Source organism: Paroedura picta, chromosome 2, assembly GCF_049243985.1.
Source record: "Paroedura picta isolate Pp20150507F chromosome 2, Ppicta_v3.0, whole genome shotgun sequence".
In the NCBI taxonomy this organism is placed as follows: domain Eukaryota; kingdom Metazoa; phylum Chordata; class Lepidosauria; order Squamata; family Gekkonidae; genus Paroedura; species Paroedura picta.
Genome location: NC_135370.1, coordinates 49,977,334 through 49,996,698, shown reverse-complemented (window position 1 = coordinate 49,996,698; position 19,365 = coordinate 49,977,334). Strand labels below are relative to the sequence as shown.

General features: G+C 43.0%; 1 long non-coding RNA gene across 2 annotated transcripts in view; it reads right to left on the bottom strand.

The window, feature by feature from the left end:
• LOC143828658 (uncharacterized) overlaps positions 1 to 19,012 on the bottom strand; it is a 34,177-nt gene extending 15,165 nt beyond the window's left edge. For both annotated transcript variants that reach the window (XR_013227806.1, XR_013227807.1), the window contains exons 1-3: positions 18,978 to 19,012; positions 13,368 to 13,484; positions 2,094 to 2,190 (exon numbers count right to left, since the gene is read on the bottom strand). This is a non-coding gene — a long non-coding RNA (uncharacterized LOC143828658). The remainder of the gene's footprint in view (positions 1 to 2,093; positions 2,191 to 13,367; positions 13,485 to 18,977) is intronic.
• Between the last annotated feature and the right edge of the window lie 353 nt (positions 19,013 to 19,365).

The following is a 19,365-nucleotide window of genomic DNA, read 5'->3' as shown; positions in this document are numbered from 1 at the left end:
GAGGGGGGAGAGGCAAACACAGCCAGAGCCACTTCCTTTGTTTTCTTGAAGGAGGGGGAGGGAGAGGATTGGAGGAGCCAAGCACAGACATAGCCTTTTTCTTTCTTTTCTTGAAGGGGGGGGGAGAGAGAGGATTGCAGACAGCAGAGAAGGGAGAAAAAATCCAAGACACAAATCTCTACAGAAGTTATGGCTTCTGATGAGAAATTAGGGGCTTTCCCTTTAAAACAAGCTTGTCACCTGGGCAGACTTGGCCAATCAGGGCTTCTCTACTACGGAGCTCCAGCAATCTGTATGATTTCTCATGCTTTCTCAATCCGATTCTGAAAATATTGAGAGTTATTTCCACTCCTAAATATTGCAGGATAAAGGTAGGGTCACTCAGGATCAATCATGCTTGTTGCAGAAGGAAAATTTAAATCAGACAAAATCAAAATGGAAATCACATTCAGTGGAGATGGCAGGGACTGAATCGACCTGGGACTGGAATAAAAGCTCCGTACAGACTCCACCCAGGTGGCAGATCCCGGCAGAGAGGACAGGCTCTGTACACGTGGCACCTTATACAGGCACCCAAGTGCCCCCCCCACCAACTGTTGAGTGCGCAAAGCCTGGCATACTCCCACAGGGCCACATCTTCCTGCGGGTGCCAACTGCCGCATCAATTGGTGGCCCCATCCAAATACAGCCACTCTTTGCTTGTTGAACCAGCTGCCACAGTGACCATGAGAACACCTCAGTGATTCATACAAATCACCACAGTCTCTCTCATTATCAACATGGTTTTGTTATCAGACTTTAATTCAGAAATTTTCATCTTTTTCTCACTGAAAATTATTGCAGCATCATTAATTTCTACATTAATTCCTAGGTTTTGTTTTACTTTACATATTTGCCTACATTACGTAAAGCAGTTTACATTTGAGATCAGAAGGGTTAAGGATTTATATATGTTTATATCTAGTGCTTTTCCCCATTGATTAATATCTTGACTTTTGTTTTCCAAGAGAAAATGTTCATTTATATGCTAGATTTCTGCCCTTGAAACTCTTGTACTGTGATTTCCCCTCACCCCCTGCAGTTCTGCTTTCTCCTTCTTTTCCCTGGGCAGCCATTAACTTGGTGGGGGAGAGGGCCCAAAACAATGCCAGAAAATATTCATTATACATATTCAATATCCTACCACATTTTTGCCTGTGGTGAAGCAATGACTATGGCCTTGTACAAATAAACATTCAAAGGCATTGGGCTATGCCAGATGAAATTCAGAAAACAGAAATTCCTGAGAAATCTCCATGGCATAAAGAATATGTGGAAAGATATGATAAATCCTCCAAGAAAGTTTGTGGAAAGTACATCAAAATATGCTTTCTCCTATTTACCCAGTTTTTCTCATAATGTCAAAGATGAAGGTCCTTCCACAGCTTGTAAGAGGGTGATATAAAATGGACAATACTTAAGAATAATGTAAGCACTTTTTTCTATCTATTTGCATAAATACATAAATTGAACATAGAAAACTTTATTATCACGGTGCAAATTTCAATATTTCTATCTGTGCGTGAGCTCTGACCTGGATCTCATCAGATCTCAGAAGCTAAATAGGGTCATTGCTTTCTAGGATTTGGAAGGCAGACCTCTAAGGTCCTGATGCAGAGGCAGGCAATGGCAAACCACTTCTGAATGTCCATTGCCATGAAAACCCTACAGGGTTTCCTTAATTCACTTGTGACTTGATGGCATTTTTTACCACCATGAACTAAGAACCAGAGTAGTTAGTGTGAGTGGACTAATTAGTGTCTTCAGACATGAAACCCCTGTAGAACATTTATGGAAGACTGATTTAACATTTTCTGATGTCACTGGTTCTCCAACTCGCTCTCCACCAATGTTTAGCAGCATACTTTGGGGGAATATAAATGAAGTAAATAAATAAAATAAATTGGACAGCTACATTCTACACCAGTGACACTTCTGAATCACCTTTAAGAGCAGCCATACAACTCAAGACATTTCCAAATAAGAAGGTTATTTGTCCTTTCAAAAAATAGGAGGCCACTGGAGTGCCAGGTGAAAGCTGGATTCAGGAGTACCTTGTATTTCTTAAGAGAAGCATGGTGTCATCCAAAATTAGAGAGCCATGATGTCATCCAGAATTCCTTGCAGGGGATCACTGTATTACAATGTGCCCTTTAAAAAGAAGAAAAGATGGCTTTGGATCGCTCAGCATGGTTTGCAGAATGTGTCTGAATATAGTTTACATATCACTCAACAGAAACAAAGAGGGAATGTAGGGCTCTAGCATCCCCCGATGACAAACGACAGGTCAGTGTGTGAAATCTAAGCAGGGCTGCAAGAATGAAAAACGCTGGGGACCTAATGGGTATCAACTGAAAAGTATGATAGTTGGTAGAATAGCCTGCCAGGACTTTAACCTGTGGTTCCAGTGAGTCTAGAGTTCTGTCTAGGAAACCTAACCTGGTGCGTAGACGACTAAGCCTTCCCCAGTTTAAACTCACAGTCTTATTCCTGTGGAATGTACTTTCAGATCAATGGAACCAAACCAGGCAAGCATGCCTGATGGTTCTTCTCTTTAAAAATGGTCAGCAGTAAAATAGCTCTGTTGACATTTAGATTGCTGTAATTTGGCTGTAGAGCAAGGGGGACCTCATTGGGATAACTGAGATAGTTCATTATCTTTGGTGCTGTTATTTCAGTTGGCATGCATGAAGAGTAAGAATGTGTCAGAGAGAGAGAGAGTGTGTGTGTGTGTGTTTGTGTGTGTGCACGCGTGCGTGCAAAGTTATCGTCACATTACTGGTTTCCTTTACTCAATAAATGAATTTAAAAAAAATTAAAATGGTTATAGAAGAAATGCATTTTCAGTAAAAGATTAGCCACGGGAAGGGGGAAAAAAACTTCTTGCAGTTATTATGAACTTCTCCTTTTTCCCCTTGACAACATAGATAATGATGCTTTGATTCAAAGGTAGTCATTAAATCTGTTGTCACATTTAGGTGCTATACTGGAAGGAGTCTACTGAATGAGGCTTTGTGATATACTTTGTAACAGAGTAATAATATTATATATCTAATTTATTTATTTTTACATTTATACCCTTCCCTAGAGGATCAGGGCAGCTTGCCTAAAATGAAATATACAACAATTATTAATAGGTTTTAAAATTCTAAAATTCATTATTCAAATCAAAATCAACCTTATTTATTCAACCTTCAGGGCACCACTTCTTTATAAGGAGCTTAGATGGTCACAGAACAGGGGGGGGGAGAGAATAAATAGAGAAATTGTTTAGGGGTAGACTTGCAAGTAGTTCATGGAATGCTCGGTCATGAATGCTGTTTTCCAAACCTGATTGACAGCCAAGGAAATAGATGTCTTTTGGATGTTTGTTGAAGTCCATATTAAAATGAAATACCAGTTTTGTATCAAGAGTCCTTACAGGAATAAACTGTACCACTTAATGGTATTTCAAATGTGAATGTCCAACCCACTGTGCAAGTTCTGTGAATAATGTGTTAAATGGAATTCAGCATTTATAAATGATCCTTCTACTGGATTTTCCCAACATGATGCAACACAAGCATGTGTTAAAAAAAATGGCTGGAAATAGCTCATTCACATACAGAAGATGATCTCCAGATCTCAACTTCAGGGTCCAAGAACCTGTTTCATGAGATGTCAATGAGTTCAACTGCTTAGAAGATATGGTTCTTCAAATTGATTTGAAGCCATGTCACAGGAGGATTTCATTTTTTCCCTGTGTGCCACTTTCCTGATTGAACAGCTGTCCCTTGAAGTATTATTAAGCCATAATAAAAGGATAGTGGTTCCCTTGCAATATTTTATCACTATTCCTCACTTTACTGTCAAAGGGGGGGGGAGTCAAATGAGTAAGGCATATTATCAAAGTTAAAGAAGAGTTGATTCTTATATGCCACTTTTCTCTACCAGAAGAAGTCGCCAAGTGGCTTACAGTCCCCTTCCCTTTCCTCTCCCCACAACAGACACCCTGTGAGGTGGGTGAGGCTGAGAGAGCCCTGATATTACTGCTCAGTCAGAACAGCTTTATCAGTGCTGTGGCGAGCCCAAGGTCACCCAGCTGGCTGCATGTGGAGGAGTGCAGAATCAAACACTGCTCACCAGTTTAGAAGTCAGCACTCCTAACCAGTATACTAAGCTGGCTCTAAAGGTGATGCTGTGTTTGAGGCTCTTGCCTGGAATGGGCAGGACATATTGCAGTCCCCCTTTACATCTTTTATAAATAATGACAAACTTTTCTCTGATGACAGGAACACATCTGTTCTTCCAGAAAGAGGAAGATATGTGCCAGATAGTGGAGAAGAGTGGAGAAAACTGTAATTCCTACTTTGTGGCTCTAACAAACATTGATCAACTTTGTGTCTAGTATAAGGAACAGGATCAAGTAAATTACCATGTAGCATTCTCTGCACTGGAAGTATTGCTGTAAACAGTGGGCTGAAGCCTATCAGCTTTTCCACTCAATTCTGCCCAAGGACCAAAAGGAAGTACATTTAAATCCCATTGATTTCAGGGAGAAAAAGCTAAGAACATAGAATCATAGAGTTGGAAGGTACGTTTGGGTCATCTAGTCCAACCCGCTGCACTATGCAAGACACTCACATACTTAATCAATATTCATCAATCCAGTTTCCAGATGGTGATGGGAGATTTCCCACTATTACAAGTGATCTTCAGGTGACAGAGACAAGTTCACTTGGAGAAAACAGTCATTTCAAAAAGTGGATTTTATTAGCATTATATCACACTGAAGTCCCTCCTCTTCCCAAAAACCCATTCTCCTCAGGCTCCATTTCCAAAATTGTCTGGTATTTCCCACCCAGAGCTGGTAACCCTATTCATTAAAAAATCTTAAGAATGCTTAATGTTGTCTAGTTCTTCCCCATTATACCAGTCAGTAGTCCCCAACCTTTTTATCACTGGGGACTGGTCAACGCTTGACAATTTTACTGAGGCCCGAGGGGGGGGGGGTTGTCTCATGCTGAAGAATGTCACCACCACCGCCTGAGCCCTTGCTCTGCTTGCTTTCCCACCATCTCCCCTGACTTCCTGCCGCCCGCAGCAGCTGCGCAGTGCCACGCCGAGGGGGAGCCCCAGCCATGGGGGCCGCCAGAGAGCACCAAAGGTAAGCCGGCAGCAGAGTGGCAGGGCAGCCCTCCAAGGCAGCAGCCGGGGAGGAGGACAAGGAGGAACCACAGCCCAGTACTGACTGATCCATGGACCGATACTGGTCCCCGAACCAGGGGTTGGGGACAGCGGCTTTACATGACGGAGATCTTGTGCAGGAGAATGCTAAATTAAAGCAAACATAGCACAGAACGAGATGATTCACTACTTTCTTCTGTACAATGAAAAAAACAGTAAAACAAACTTTTCAAAATCCTACAGGAAGCAATATCAGTTGTGCAAGATCCTTTGTCTTCAGCAGAAGGTCTCTTAGGCATTTTTTCCCCCTGATCCTTCCTCTTTCATCTTGCTTAGGCTCCAGCCAACACATTCAGCAATAAGAATGTGGTGAGATGTTTCCAGTTAGCAGGGTACATTTGAAACTGGAAATGCCGGGACTCAGGACGCTTTTACAATGATAAAAAAATCTTTGCATGGGTCAAGATAGATTTTTTTCTTCTTTGACCCTAAACATACCGAAAGGAATTAGCCAGACAGCTTTTAAAGCTGTTGGCAGAAGATAACTGTTAGCTCAGTTGCAGGGCTAGCTTTAAAAAGGAAGTTGCTCTTCTTGTTACTGGAAAGTGCCTGATTATTTAGCCATTCCATATGTCCCATATGACAATTAGATGGCCCGGTTACTGCTGAGCTTATGGCTTCTGAAAGCATGGGTATTGATGCAGAGAATAAACATGCATGTCTTGACCATGTTTTTGAAAAAGTGCCCTGACATTTACAGTTGGCTTTTCCCAAAAGTACAAACTTCAAAAGTCTCATAAACACATCCTGTCTGCTCAGCACTATCGTTCTAGTTTCTACACACCGAAAATACATGCCAACATAAAACACTGTCTGGTGCCTGCAGGAGGTGAGATTTTTTTCGGCTTCTCACTGCTAGACAGGTTGGCGAATTGTTTAATTTTAATTTCAGGGGCTGTAAGGTGTGAGAAAGCAACAGCTAAAAGCAGAGCGAGGGCAGAAGCAAACAGAGAGAGACACGGAACTAACGAAGCAGTCATATGTTGCTGAGGTCACTGATGCCATACCAGGTCACTGAGTTAAGTACCAAGTGCTCGTAATAGCCGCTCTTCCTATAAGTGTCACTTTGCATTTGTCTGCAGAAATGGATAGAGGGTAGTAAAAGATGTGAGAGTAAAATGAGCAGAACACATATAGGTTTCAGCTGGTAGATATTACATTACACTTTTGATATATTTGACTCCCACCAAGACATATTTGTTTTCTCTCCTAAATAGGGTGTTAATTCCAAATCCAGATTAATATTATAGGCTTATTCTCCTTCAATGAAGGAAGTCATCCAAACTGGTCAAGTCACATCTCCTCTCACTCCCGGCAGGTCTATGCAGATTTACGTGACTGTCTTTCCCGTTTGGGTAGCCCTGCCGTTCCAGCAGGTCATTAGTGCCCGATGTCATGTTCACCTCTGACTCATGCCATAGCAGCTTGATCAAAGTCCCAAGATGCTCCTTGGGCAATTGGTTGGTTCCACTCCAGCAAGTTGCCCCTTCCATTTTCTCAAGACCTCTCCAATCCCTGGGGCCATCTGGTTTCTTATCACATTTTGTTTATTATGATTGAGCTATTCCTACCTCTAGGTGCTAAGTTGTAAATCATAGTTTCACTTTGATTATTAAGGGGTATACTCTGTAAGATCACAGACTGTGAGAAAACAACTAGCATGGAGGGTGGAAGACCAAGCCCTATAACTGGAAGACCAAGCCCTATATATGGGTGCAGTTTCAGTAATGAAGCATTCTATGTAGCCGTTAGTCTCCCCAATAAAGACTTTTTCTAAGTATTAGAATTGTCATGAAACATGACAACTAGCTCCATACCATTAAATATCTCAGGGTGGGATCTTAGGCCTTCTTTGGAAATAAACTTCAGAAGTTCTGATCATGGAGGAAGATCATGGAAAAAAGATCCAGGTTCTGGATCTACAAAAAAAAATACCCAGTTAAAGACAGATTCTCCTTGCCAGAGGCTTTGGGGAAGGATTTCCTCAAGCAGGGGAAGCTATGAATGGCATGATCTTCAGGAAAAGAGACTTCTTCTGGCTTTTTAACACAGACAGTTTTCCTTAGCCTCAGATGGGCCTCTTTGGAGCATGTTGACATCTGCTGTAGATTCCAGCTGTGCAGGTATGGAGGCTATTAGGTCCTTCAGCAGGCAACACAAAAATGTCAGTGGTGAACTTTCCTCTCCCAGACCACTGAGACCAACAATCAGATGAAAGCACTGTTCAGAGCAGCATCCCGCCCCAGGAACCCCATAATGACACAGACCTCTCCAGCTTTCCCCTAGCCCACTAATGACTGCAGTAACCTCCAGCATGGTATGTCATTTCCGCCCGACATGTTTTTCAGCCAGGCTACTACTGACTGGATGGCACAGGCTTTCAGATAAGTGTGGATGCCCTCTTCCCAAGTTGTCCCCTTTGCTGTGGGCATGCAAAGTATCCAGGGAGTAGGAATACCTGACTGCTCAAGTGAGTAAATTAACATCACTAAGAGATAATCTGACTTTTAAAGACTTATTTATTTATTCAGAGTTATAATCTGCCCTCTGTGCCAGAGGTGGACTCAGGGTGGAGGATGGCTTATCCATTATAACAACCAATCATAATAAAATCAAGCTAAAAAATTCACAGTCTAAAAACCTAAAATCAGACATCTAAGCCTTGGCCCTGGTTAAGATGCAATGTAGGTTAGACAAGAAGTAAGCTTACCCCTGTTCTTCTCCTGGGTCATTTTCTTCAGGGAAAAGTTTACATGCCAGGCAAAAGATCCCTCCTAAAATCCCTATGTAGGAGCTATTCCCAACGCAGGAAGAAGGAAGATGAACAATATGAATTGTCATCTGTCTCCAAGGCAACTGTCAGGTGACAAAACAAACGCCCCTTCTAAAATAGGTTTTCATACCATGGGCTTATATGCAGACTCTGATGCAGAAGCTACTTGTTCCATCATTACACCTGTATAACTAATGCTGATAAGAAAGAAGTAGAGTGGTCTGGAGACAGTTTGGACACTAGGGAATCCTCTAATAGACTCTTCCATCCTGAGCATTACCAGAGACACCTAAACCAGGTTGTATTGAATTTAAACTATCCTGTGGAGACTTCAGATAAACTGAATTTGTCAAACAGCTCCACACTAGACGATAGCTAGAGGATTCGTGAAGCCGCCCAAAAAGTGTCAGTTTATCTTTTCCCTGATTTCTTTGAGGAAGTGTTGAGAGCAGAATGTTCTGTTCTGGGCAATGGGAATTCTTTGCCTGTTTCCACACAGAGGGATAAAATTTGAGTGGCTTCCTGCTTGCAAATGCAGGATGAGAAACCTCGCGTTTGCAGCCCTCCTCACAGGAGACCCCTCCTGCGTTTTCCCTCTACTTTGCTGAGGCTTTTTGCCTCCAGATGACACTGCAAGGGAAAGCAAAACGAACTTCTCCCTCTGCTCCTTGGCTTGTCAATCACAGCAAGCCACCAATCACAGTACTGCATTCCCCCTCCTTTTTGGGATTCGTGTGCTTTTGGACTTTATTTCTGTCTGAGTGGATTTCTGAGATGCTGAACATGGTTTCTGGAGCTCAAAAAGTCATTTTGTGTTAATGACTGGCTTAAAAACAAAGTGCTCAGATCCCTGTATGATCAGGAAAAGGATGCTCAATCACCCTCCTATCTTTCCCAGCTCCTTCTCCACCTCCAGAAAACAGAAAGGGGCTGTGTTTTGCCTGCCTGATCCCAAAAAGACCATGGACACTTTGCAGAAGATTTTATTTTACCTTTGACAGTGTAACTTTCCAATTGCACAGTGATGTGGGTCATGCCATTTTTAAACAATTACTCAGAGCAGGAAATGAAGAGGGGAGGACGGGTATGAGGGCAGGACAATGCTGCAGACACTATTGCACCTTTCCCCCTCCATACAGGTTTGCTTCTGGTTGCTCACTGGTTGCTCACCGATGGGACGTGCAATTAAGGGTGGTAAATCCAGGGCCATTCTGCAGAAGGACCAATGTGGCTAAATGTTTGCAGTATGCAGAAATGCTATATTTAATAGTGGAATTTCGTCATTCCGCACACCTTCAATTCTAGCGGAATATTGAAATCCCAGTAGCAGTCTATTCATTTCCCATGTGGCTTATGCTCAGAAGTTTAGCAGTATTTTCAGGGGGAATCCACTTTTCTGGATTTCCCCCTAAGCGCTATAAATTTCCGATTGTTGCTGGAGTTTGGCGGGAGTTTTGCGGTTTGTGTACAACATCATGCGGAACGTTAAATTAATAGCGTTTACAAAAGGTAAGCCTTTGGCTACATTTAAGTTGTGTGGAATGGCCCCCAGTTTTCCTGATTTTCCTCATCCTGAGTTTAAATTGGCCAAAATTTAACCCAGCTCCTTGACAACCTTGGGATGCAGGCGATGTCATTTGGAGGGGGCTCTAAAAGCCACCAACATTCGAAGGCTGTCCAAGGGCAGATTCCTCACATGGAAATGGTCTTCAAATACCATTGCTTAAAAACAATTGCCTTACCTGGAGAGGCCATGGAAGATAAAGGTGCCCTTAGTTGATGCCCCTGAAGTAAGGTGACCAGATTTCAACATTGGTAAAGTGGGACACCATTGGCCGGGGGAGTTCTTGATTAAAAATTTGGTCTATATGGAGCAACAAAAAGTTTCATAGAATGCATAGAATGCAAAAATAGCATTGTAATATATATTTTTTAATTTTGACATAAGTACAATTTGCCAGGTACCCCCAGATGTCCCTCCAAAAGTGGGACAATCTGGTCACCTTACCTTGAAGTCACGCTTTATTCAGAAACTGTCCTTTCCAAATATGGGAATAGTGTTTTCAACAGGAAAAATAAAACAACACTAAAAAAAAAAGTCACACGATGTAGCTTCTCTAGCAGCTTTGGCAGTTCTTTCCAATTTCACCAGAGCAATTGTTATTTGGGCAGACAACCTGATGCAAGAATCCATTTCGGATCCTAACCCTTTAGTGATCATTATTGAAAATCAAAAGTGTGTCTGAGTTCACTAAGTTGAACATGCCATGCAGTACTACCTAGGACTGAAGCAGCAAACACCATCATCAGGAGGAACCTATGGCTGAAGCCCTGGAAAGTCAAGTCCTTTATCTAAATCAAACTGATCTGCGAAAAACTTTCAGGACATCTTCTGTTTGGAGAGAGTGACCTAGAGAAAGTTCTGGTGAAAACCAAGGAAAAGAAAAAGGCTATGCCCTCCTCCTACAACTAAGGAGATAGGAACAGTACATGTGTGCTTTCTGAATACATGGAACAGATGTTCATACTGGAGCTATTCACATATTATTTGACACACATCCATAATACATGGGCATGCTAAAATGCAAATTGTTTCTGACTCTTTTCTAGTCAGAATGCAGCACTGGTCAAATCAAACTACAGTATAATTAGGTTAGCTTCCCAAGTTGGACAACATTCTGAAAACATACTCATATACAAACATTAAGCATTAAGAATCTGCTTAGGCTGAGCTCATGGATTTTTGTTAGACTAATAGGGTAAGGCTTACATCAGCAAGATATTTTGTTTTATATTGAACTCCTTGTACTGTGCTAGGTTCATGATGAATGTGATCTGAGAGGAAAAGTGAGTGGAATGCAAACAAATAATATCAGAGCAATCTGGAGTTATTATACAAGTTTGTTGGGTTCCTCAATATTTTCTGCATGCATCTAATTGATTTATTTAAATTACTGCCTGAGGTGTGGAAGGGGCAATGTAAGGAAGTGAATGGATGAATATATTTACTCTACAAATCTGATTCTATTGAAAGCTGTGATTGCCTTCTTCCAGTGTGTTGTGGGGTCCAAATTACATCTTGGTGCCATTCATCACTTGATCACTTATAAGGCAATTAGGTAAAATCAGGGAATTATTGTAGTGCCATCTTAAGCAAGTTACACCTTTTAAAGCCCATTAGAGTCAATTAACTTAGAACAGACAGTGAAAGATACAGTTTTTTAGGATGGCACTGTCTAGCAATATCTGTTCACCATAATGAATAACTTGAATGCTTTGTGACAGTTTTGTGACAGAATGGGAGACGGATGTTCCCTTCAAGCCAAGCCAGTGGATTTCCCGAAGCCATCTGGCTGGCTACCATTAGGAAAAGGATGCTGGACTAGATAGGTGCTTTGATAGGGCTATTCTCAAGATCAGTTTCATATTTTAAATAGCCAGATTTATTTATTTGTTTGTTTGTTAGATTTTTTACCCACCACTCCCAGCAAGCTGGCTTGTGGCAGGTTACAACAGCAAAAACCCCACAATAAAATATAAAACTGTCCCCACATTAAAACCCATTGTTCCTTCTGCGGCAAGTTAACCCCCCCCCCCACCGCACACATACACACATCTGTTCTGAAATCTCCCCCCCCCTCCCAATGCCTCAGGGGCACAAGATGACAGAGGGGAAAGTCAGATGTCCCAGTCAGTCTGAGAGAGGGCCCCTGGTTTTAGCTATCACCCGGCCTCAACCAAATGCCTGGTGGAAGAGCTTTGTCTTATAGGCCCTGCAGAAATGTGCAAGCTCAGTCAGGTCCTGACAGTCATTCTATCAGGCTGAGGCCAGGACTTTGAATCCAGGCACATTTGTCATGGGCTGGGTACCACCAGTAGATTCCTACCCACTGAGTGTAAGGCCCTCAGATATGTGGTGCCCAGACCACGGATGGCCTTACAAATTAGTACCAAAGCCTTGAATCTGATCTGGAACACAACTAACAAGCAATGCAATTGCCTCAGCACCGGCTGGATGTAGGTCCTCAATGATGTTCCTATGAGGACCTTAGTAGTTGCATTCTGCACCGGCTACAATTTCAGGAAAGGAAAATGGTAGACACATGTAGAACGAGTTACAGAAGTCAATCCTGGAGGCAACCATTGCATGGATCACCTGCTCAGAGGACAGATAGGGCCCTAGTAGCCGCACTTGGCACAGGTGGAAAAACGCCCGATGGACTACCTTCATGACCTGCATCACCATCAATAGAGAAACATCCAGAATCACCCCCAGTTTCCTGGAAGATGGTGCAATGTTAAGTTGCACCCCAGCCAGGATGGGTAAGCATGCTTCCTGGTATGCCCCTCTCCTGCTCAGCCACAAAACCTCTGTCTTGGAGTGATGGAGTTTCAGGCAGCTCAGCACCAAACATCAAGCCTTGGCTTCCAGAAAGGTTGTGGTTGGGCTCTGTAGCCCCTAAAACAATAAATTTAAAGTGATTATGTATGTATAATAAAGAAACTAGAAAGCATGTGATGGTCTTGTCTGAGGCAAAACCTTGGCTGGAACTCCATAGGTTTTCCAGTTTGGGAATGATATCTATGATTGCCTTCAGAGGATCCTTAATGAATTTTCCACGAAAAGGGACAAAATCATGATTGCGTTACCTGTGTGAGACTAAAAGCATAAGTAGTTTCTTCAGGACTTCTACACTGTGGAACAGTGATACTGACTAGGTATGACAGGCATGTTACTAATATCCCTAATTGGCTTCTGCCAGGTGAAGGAAAGGAAAAAGCTTTTAACATTAATGAGATTAACAGGCACTGTTTGAAGTCCTATTGTCCTGCAGATATACTTTGCTATTTAGAATGTGGTGAAATGCCAGCAGTTATTAGCTCTGTGCAGGCTCACAAGTGTCCAGGCAGCTCCTGGAAGCATGGCAATGGGCTGGCATGTGCAGTTTTCATTTTCTGCTTGGGAGCATTTAGTCACTTTGCATGCACCTAACATCCATTTTTACATTTCAGCCACATTGCTTACAGAGCAATGTGAAGGCAAAATGCAGGCAAGGTTGGCAAAGCATGTTTGCAAGCAAAGTGAGGAGGCACCTGGTCACTAACAACACCATGAGGTGAAACCAGTCCTCACGTCAAAGAGTCTGTTCTTGCAGAAATATTTCTTTTGATCTGTAAGATACCAATACAAAATAAATATTTGCCACATCAAATAATCTAATCAAGTTCAGGCTTAAATCAGCTGAAATTCAAGAGTTCAGACTTTAATGCTTTTGGAGCTTGGCCTCCAAGCTAAACTTATCAGAAATCATGGATAATACATGCATACCTTTATGATGAGGATGTGCCTCTTCTTGAAGCAGCAACAGATGCTGGAAATGTCAAGAGAAAGTAGGATCCTTTTTCCACATGTGGTGGAGGTGTCCCACGGTGCATAAGCTCTGGTCTAAGATTCACATGGAATTAGAAAAAATGTTAAATTTAAATTTTGCCATGAAACCAGAGCATTTATTATTAAGTTTCTTCCCAGATAACATTCCGAAACAAATGGAATCCTTGTTCTTTTATGCTACGACGGCGGCCCGACTAGTAATACCTAAAAGATGGAAACAAAAGGAGACCCCCACAATTGAAATGTGGTTGGAAAAATTAACAGAGATGGCCAAAATGGATAGATTAACACAGTTAGTAAATAATCAGGAGGAAAAAATATTTCAAGAACAGTGGGAGGTGTTTTTGGCTTACCACTCTACTTAATTTAATAGTCGAAGTAGTAAAGGAATGGAGAAGGGACTAAGAGATAGTAGGGACAAGGAGAAAAATGCATGATCGTTTTGATAATGAATAACAAAAATATATTAGGTTGACATTAGGTTAGTATTATTATTATTATGTTTAATCCAGTTTAATCGCTAAGAAATTAACATGTAATCATAACAGATTAAGTAAAATTTTCTTTATTAAAAAAAAAAGGATGTGCCTCTTCATCTATGAGGAGAGGCAAGATTATTACAAATTAAGAGCCTTTGTGATATACTCAATTATTACTTGTACATCCATGTTTCCATTCTATACTCAAACTGTGATCAAATTAAACCTGTGGGGTTTTTCTTCTGAGCTGAAGCAGCTCATTTTCCATTCCTCTAATAATTTTTAAGAATTTTTGTAATTATTTTAACCCTCCTAGGTACATTATTATTTATTATAATGCACATTGTGGACTCTTTACATTATATTGGCAGAACTGTATCGTACAGTTGTAGATTCTCCCCCTTTTTAATTAAGTATTCCCACAGAGTTGCTATTAATACTTTTGAACTCTGTTATGGGGAATATTAATCAGCATATTTTTGCCCCATATGACTCTCTCCAGTAATCAGGCAATGAGGGGGGAAATATTTGATCCATCTAAGCTTGCTGTTGAACAGTTAAGCAGGAAAAGAAGAGCAACTTGCTGATGGTTGCAGTGACAAAAGCTGTTGTAGTACAGAACTCTCAGGCAGAGACTGATTCCAGGGAACCGTAAACATTCATTGTTGTGCTGTCATTGCACCATAGCAATCATTCATAACTGGAAGGCCCAGGGGTGGTATTAGATTGGGCATCTTATTTTGGAGGATCTAGGCTAAAAAGTCCCAGAATCACTACCACCCATCACTAGGGCCCTGTGCTGGCCCTCCTCCCACCAGAATCAAGCAAGAGGTAGCCCTTCCCCTATGTGAGGTTGGTAGGATGCATGAGCCCCAGATGGGGAAAAGATTTTTAAAAGATAGACTCAAGGTGTTTTTCTAGAATCAATAAAATTCTTTTAATATGACAACGTCATGTCCTTTCTTTAACAATTAATAGGTAAAGCCAAAACGTGTGCTGGATTAGCAATATTCCATTTTCAATTCACTCTCCTTCCTCAGTGGCTTATACTTATTTGTCAAACACATCACATGAAAATAGTGTATATTCCAAGTAATTTTAACACATTTCCAAATCAATAGAATTCTTATTGAAATGTCATATCCAAGTTCCCACTTTAGTAAATTCTCCGGTAATATTCAGCTTCTCTCAATCAAACATTCTATAATTCTATAAAATAAATATGCAACTGAATTATCAATCTATCGTGTTGTTAGGCGTGAAGTCGTGTCCAACCCATCATAACCCCATGGACAATGATCCTCCAGGCCTTCCTGTCCTCTACCATTCCCCGGAGTCCATTTAAGTTTGCACCGACTGCTTCAGTGACTCCATCCAGCCACCTCATTCTCTGTCGTCCCCTTCTTCTTTTGCCCTCGATCGCTCCCAGCATTTGGCTCTTCTCCAGGGAGTCCTTCCTTCTCATGAGGTGGCCAAAGTATTTGAGTTTCATCTTCAGGATCTGGCCTTCTAAGGAGCAGTCAGGGCTGATCTCCTCTAGTCTTCTCCAGCACCAGAGTTCAAAAGCCTCAATTCTTTGATGCTCAGCCTTCCTTATGACACTCGGCCTTCCTTCCTTTGATGCTCGGCCTTCCTTCCCAATCTATCATATATAAACACAATTCTATTTCCTAAAGGTACCTATTAGTACACATTATAATTGCCTCACAGTATTCAATGGCCATCTACTCAACAGGTAAATAGAGGATCCCCTGGATAATTTCAGTATTTCACTGAATCATCTTTAAACAGCCCCGTGGCGCTGAGCACCACGGACTGAATAAAGCAGTAAGGGCTGTGTGGGAGGAGTTAGGGCGGGCCCTGTCCGGGATAAAAACTGATTGGCTCCTCCAAGTGTCCATCCCGCCCCAAGCAGCCAATGGGGAGCCGCGCTTCACCCGCCCAGGGAATCTGCCCGGCTGCTCCAGACAGCCACGGTTGAGGGGTGGGCGAGGCCTCTCCGCTGGCCGGGAGAAGGCTCGAGAGAGCCTTGGGTGGGGGGTGGGCCGGGCAGCCTTCTCCCGGCCGGCGGAGCGGGCTCGCCGCGTCGGAGATGCGGCAAGGCCGCTCAGCCGGCCGGGAGAAGGCTCGATAGAGCCTCGGGTGGGGGGTGGGGTGGGGTGGCCCGGGCAGCCTACATCACGGCCCGCACCGATCCTCATCTCGTCGCACGCCCAAGCCACGGTAAGTCTCCCCCAACCAAGCCGCGCCCCTGAGGGGCGGCCACCAGCCCCGCCAGCCAGGACCGCCCAACTAGCCGCCCGCAGGCTCCGTCTCCCCATGCTGCCGCCCACTGTCGCCCCCCCATCCCAGACCCCAGGGAAGCCTTCCTCCTGTGAGGCCTCGAACATGACCCCTAGCGCCCATTTTATTAAAAAATAAAATGGGCTTTATTTCTAGTGAATAAATATGTTCTGACCGCAAAACCACTAAATGGCAGGTGCAAGACTGCCAAACAAATTAAAGGGCCACATCTTAGAAAACATGTTCTCTCCCAAGTGGTGTAATGCTTCCCCAGACTATTAAGAGCAAATCTGTAGAAGCTTTCCCTCTGTAGCAATAATCTTTCCATATTAATCCTTTGGTGAGCAGATCGTGTCAATTGCTCAATCCCAAAAAAGCATGGGTCTTCTGGATTGTACCCATGAAGATCAAAATGGCTCATGAATGGGGCGTCCTCAACAGAATATCTCAATTGGGACAAGTGCCACATCACTCTAATTTTCAATGATCTGGATGAAATGCCAACTTACAAAAGTTGACACAGACATTTAATAGCATATATTATATTTCTGATTAAGCAATTTATAAATAAGCTTGCAGCTACATTCTGGTAAATCGACTATCAAACGCCAGTGCTTGGAAATTATTTTATTAAAATTTGTTCAGCCCTATTTGAATATTCAAATGGGCATACAACCCTCTCCATAGTTGCTCTAGGTTTGTATTGTAATAGGTCCTCCCTCCACATAGCCCCAGATGGAACAGGCTCAAGCAGCTCCACAAGTCTAGCTGGTTTCCTAAGTCCTTGACAGGGTAGGCACAGGTGGCTGTCACTGCAAGCAAGCAAACCTGAGCCTGGGATGGAACTGGTGATATTTCTGATGGTAGGAAACTGCTCCTCGTCTTCTTTGCCTCCATATGTTGGAGGTGCAGGCACATGGGCAGTCATATCCCATAATGGTGCCCTTGTCCACACTGGCAAAGTTTGTTGTGAATTGTTGCTATTATATAGCACAACAATAGCAATGTATGGGTACAGACTTAGATATAAGCATTTTGGTGCTCACTGTTTTATGCCAATATACAGAGTGACTAATGTTCTGTTGTTGTTTTTTTTAAGTCATATGCTAATTACCTGCTTTTGCATTTTCGTATTCTCTGCTGCTTCAAATCCCATATCTATTTACTTGTATTTCAAGTCCTCCTCTTATTGCTCCTTATCTGTGGCTGAATATCTCTACCAGCTGATAGTCACTTAATTGATTGCCCCTTTACAAAGCCTTGAAGACTCATTTGTTTCAGTAAGCCTGTGTCTGATTACTTCCGCTTCTCTTCAGTATTCCAGTCCTAAATTTTATTTCAGTCTCGGTATTTAGTTCTTTGCCTAAATTACATTGTAAAGCAACTGAGTTTTCTCCGTGCTTGCCTTTTTTGTGATTTTAGACTTTGTTAGTTTTGTTTATTTCATTTACACCATGCCTTTCTTCTCCAATGAGCACTCAAAGTCGCATGCATCATTTTTCTGTCCTCCAGTTTATTTCCATACCAGTTCTGTGAGGTAGGTGAAGCAGACAATATGCAATGGTTTGAAAGTCACCCAGCAAGCTTCCATTACGGAACTGGGATTCAAACCTGGATGTCCCAGTTCCTAGCCTGACTCTTAACCACTATAACATATATGTCATCAGAACCAGGAGATTTATTGTTGTTAAATTTCCCCAGTAGGGCTAGAACTTTATCCTTCATCGCCTCAGTTTAATTCAGTTCTTCAGACTCCCTACCTAAAACTACTGCCCGACATTTTCCATGGGGAACACAGATGCAAAAAATCCATTGATCTTCTCTGCCATCTGCTCATCTTCCACTCAGAAACAAATCCAAAATCACTATCCCTCTAGTTGGCTCTGTGAACAACTGTTCCAGTGTCCAGTCATTTATGATGTCCAAAAATCTCATTTCAGTGGCATGACACAATTACAAATCAAATACAGGCTAGAGTGTTAGGCTAGAACTGGGACAGCCCATTTGGAATTCTGCCATGGCCTGCCAGCTGAAACTCGGTCAGTTCCGCAGGGCCTGCAAGAGAGAGCACTTCCACCAGGCCTATGTTTGAGGCCAACTGGGAAGCTATACCATCTAGATACTGGGCCTCCCTCTCTTTTTAGTTAACATCTCAGATGGTCAATTTTCCACCAATCTCAGTAATGATCAGTTTTAATACTGATTTTTAATGTATTGTTTGGATTTTATTGTTAACTGTCTTGTCTTATTATGTTATAATGTACCACCCGAGGTTTACCTCCCTGAGACGGCAAGTCCGAAATGGGTGGTGCATTAATCGATTAATAAATAAATAAACTGAGCCCATCTCAATCTCTCAGCCTAGCCTCCTTCACGAAGCTATTATGTTGAGGATATAGTGGAAGATAGAAGTATCTTTAACCCTCCCCCCGCTCCAGAGGAGCGGGAGGAATAAAGGAGTAAGGGCAAGTGGGGAGGAGTTAGGGTGGACCCTATCCGGGATAAAAACTCGGAGGGCCCGCCAGAAGGCCACAAAGCCCACTCCCGAAGTCCCGAGCCTTCTGCCAGGCCCTGGAGCAGCCGAGCCTGCTCCTAGGCCTGGCAGTAGGCCGCGGAGCCCACCGCCCCCAGCCGGAGCCTTCTGCCGGGCCCTGGGGCAGCCAAGACTGCTCCTCGGCCCGGCAGTAGGCCTCAAAGCCTGCCGCCGCCTTCCCGAGCCTTCTGCCGGGCCCTGGGGCAGCCGAGCCTGCCCCTGGGCCCAGCAGAAGGTCCCAAGGCCACCTACCTTCTTCTGTTCCTCCCTTCTTCCCAGCATTCCTTTTGCCCTTTCCTTCCTCCCAGCATTCCCTTTGCCCTTTCCTTCTTCCCAGCATTCCCTTTGCCCTTTCCTTCCCTTCCTCCCAGCATTCCCTTTGTTTTTCCCTTTCTCCCTTCCTCCCTCTCTTCCATCTGCCTCTTTCTGGCTACCTGTTTCTCTCCCTCTTCTTCTGTCTCTATCTTCCTCCCTTTCTTTCTGTCTTTCTGTCTCTCTCCTTTTCCTCCTTCCTTCGCCCCATCCCTCCACCCACCCATCATGCTAGGGTCCGCTGTATTTTGCCCACAGCGGGCTTAATATCTAGTGATGTTATAAGCCACTTTGGTTACTCATGAGGGAGAAAAGAGGGCTGTAATTC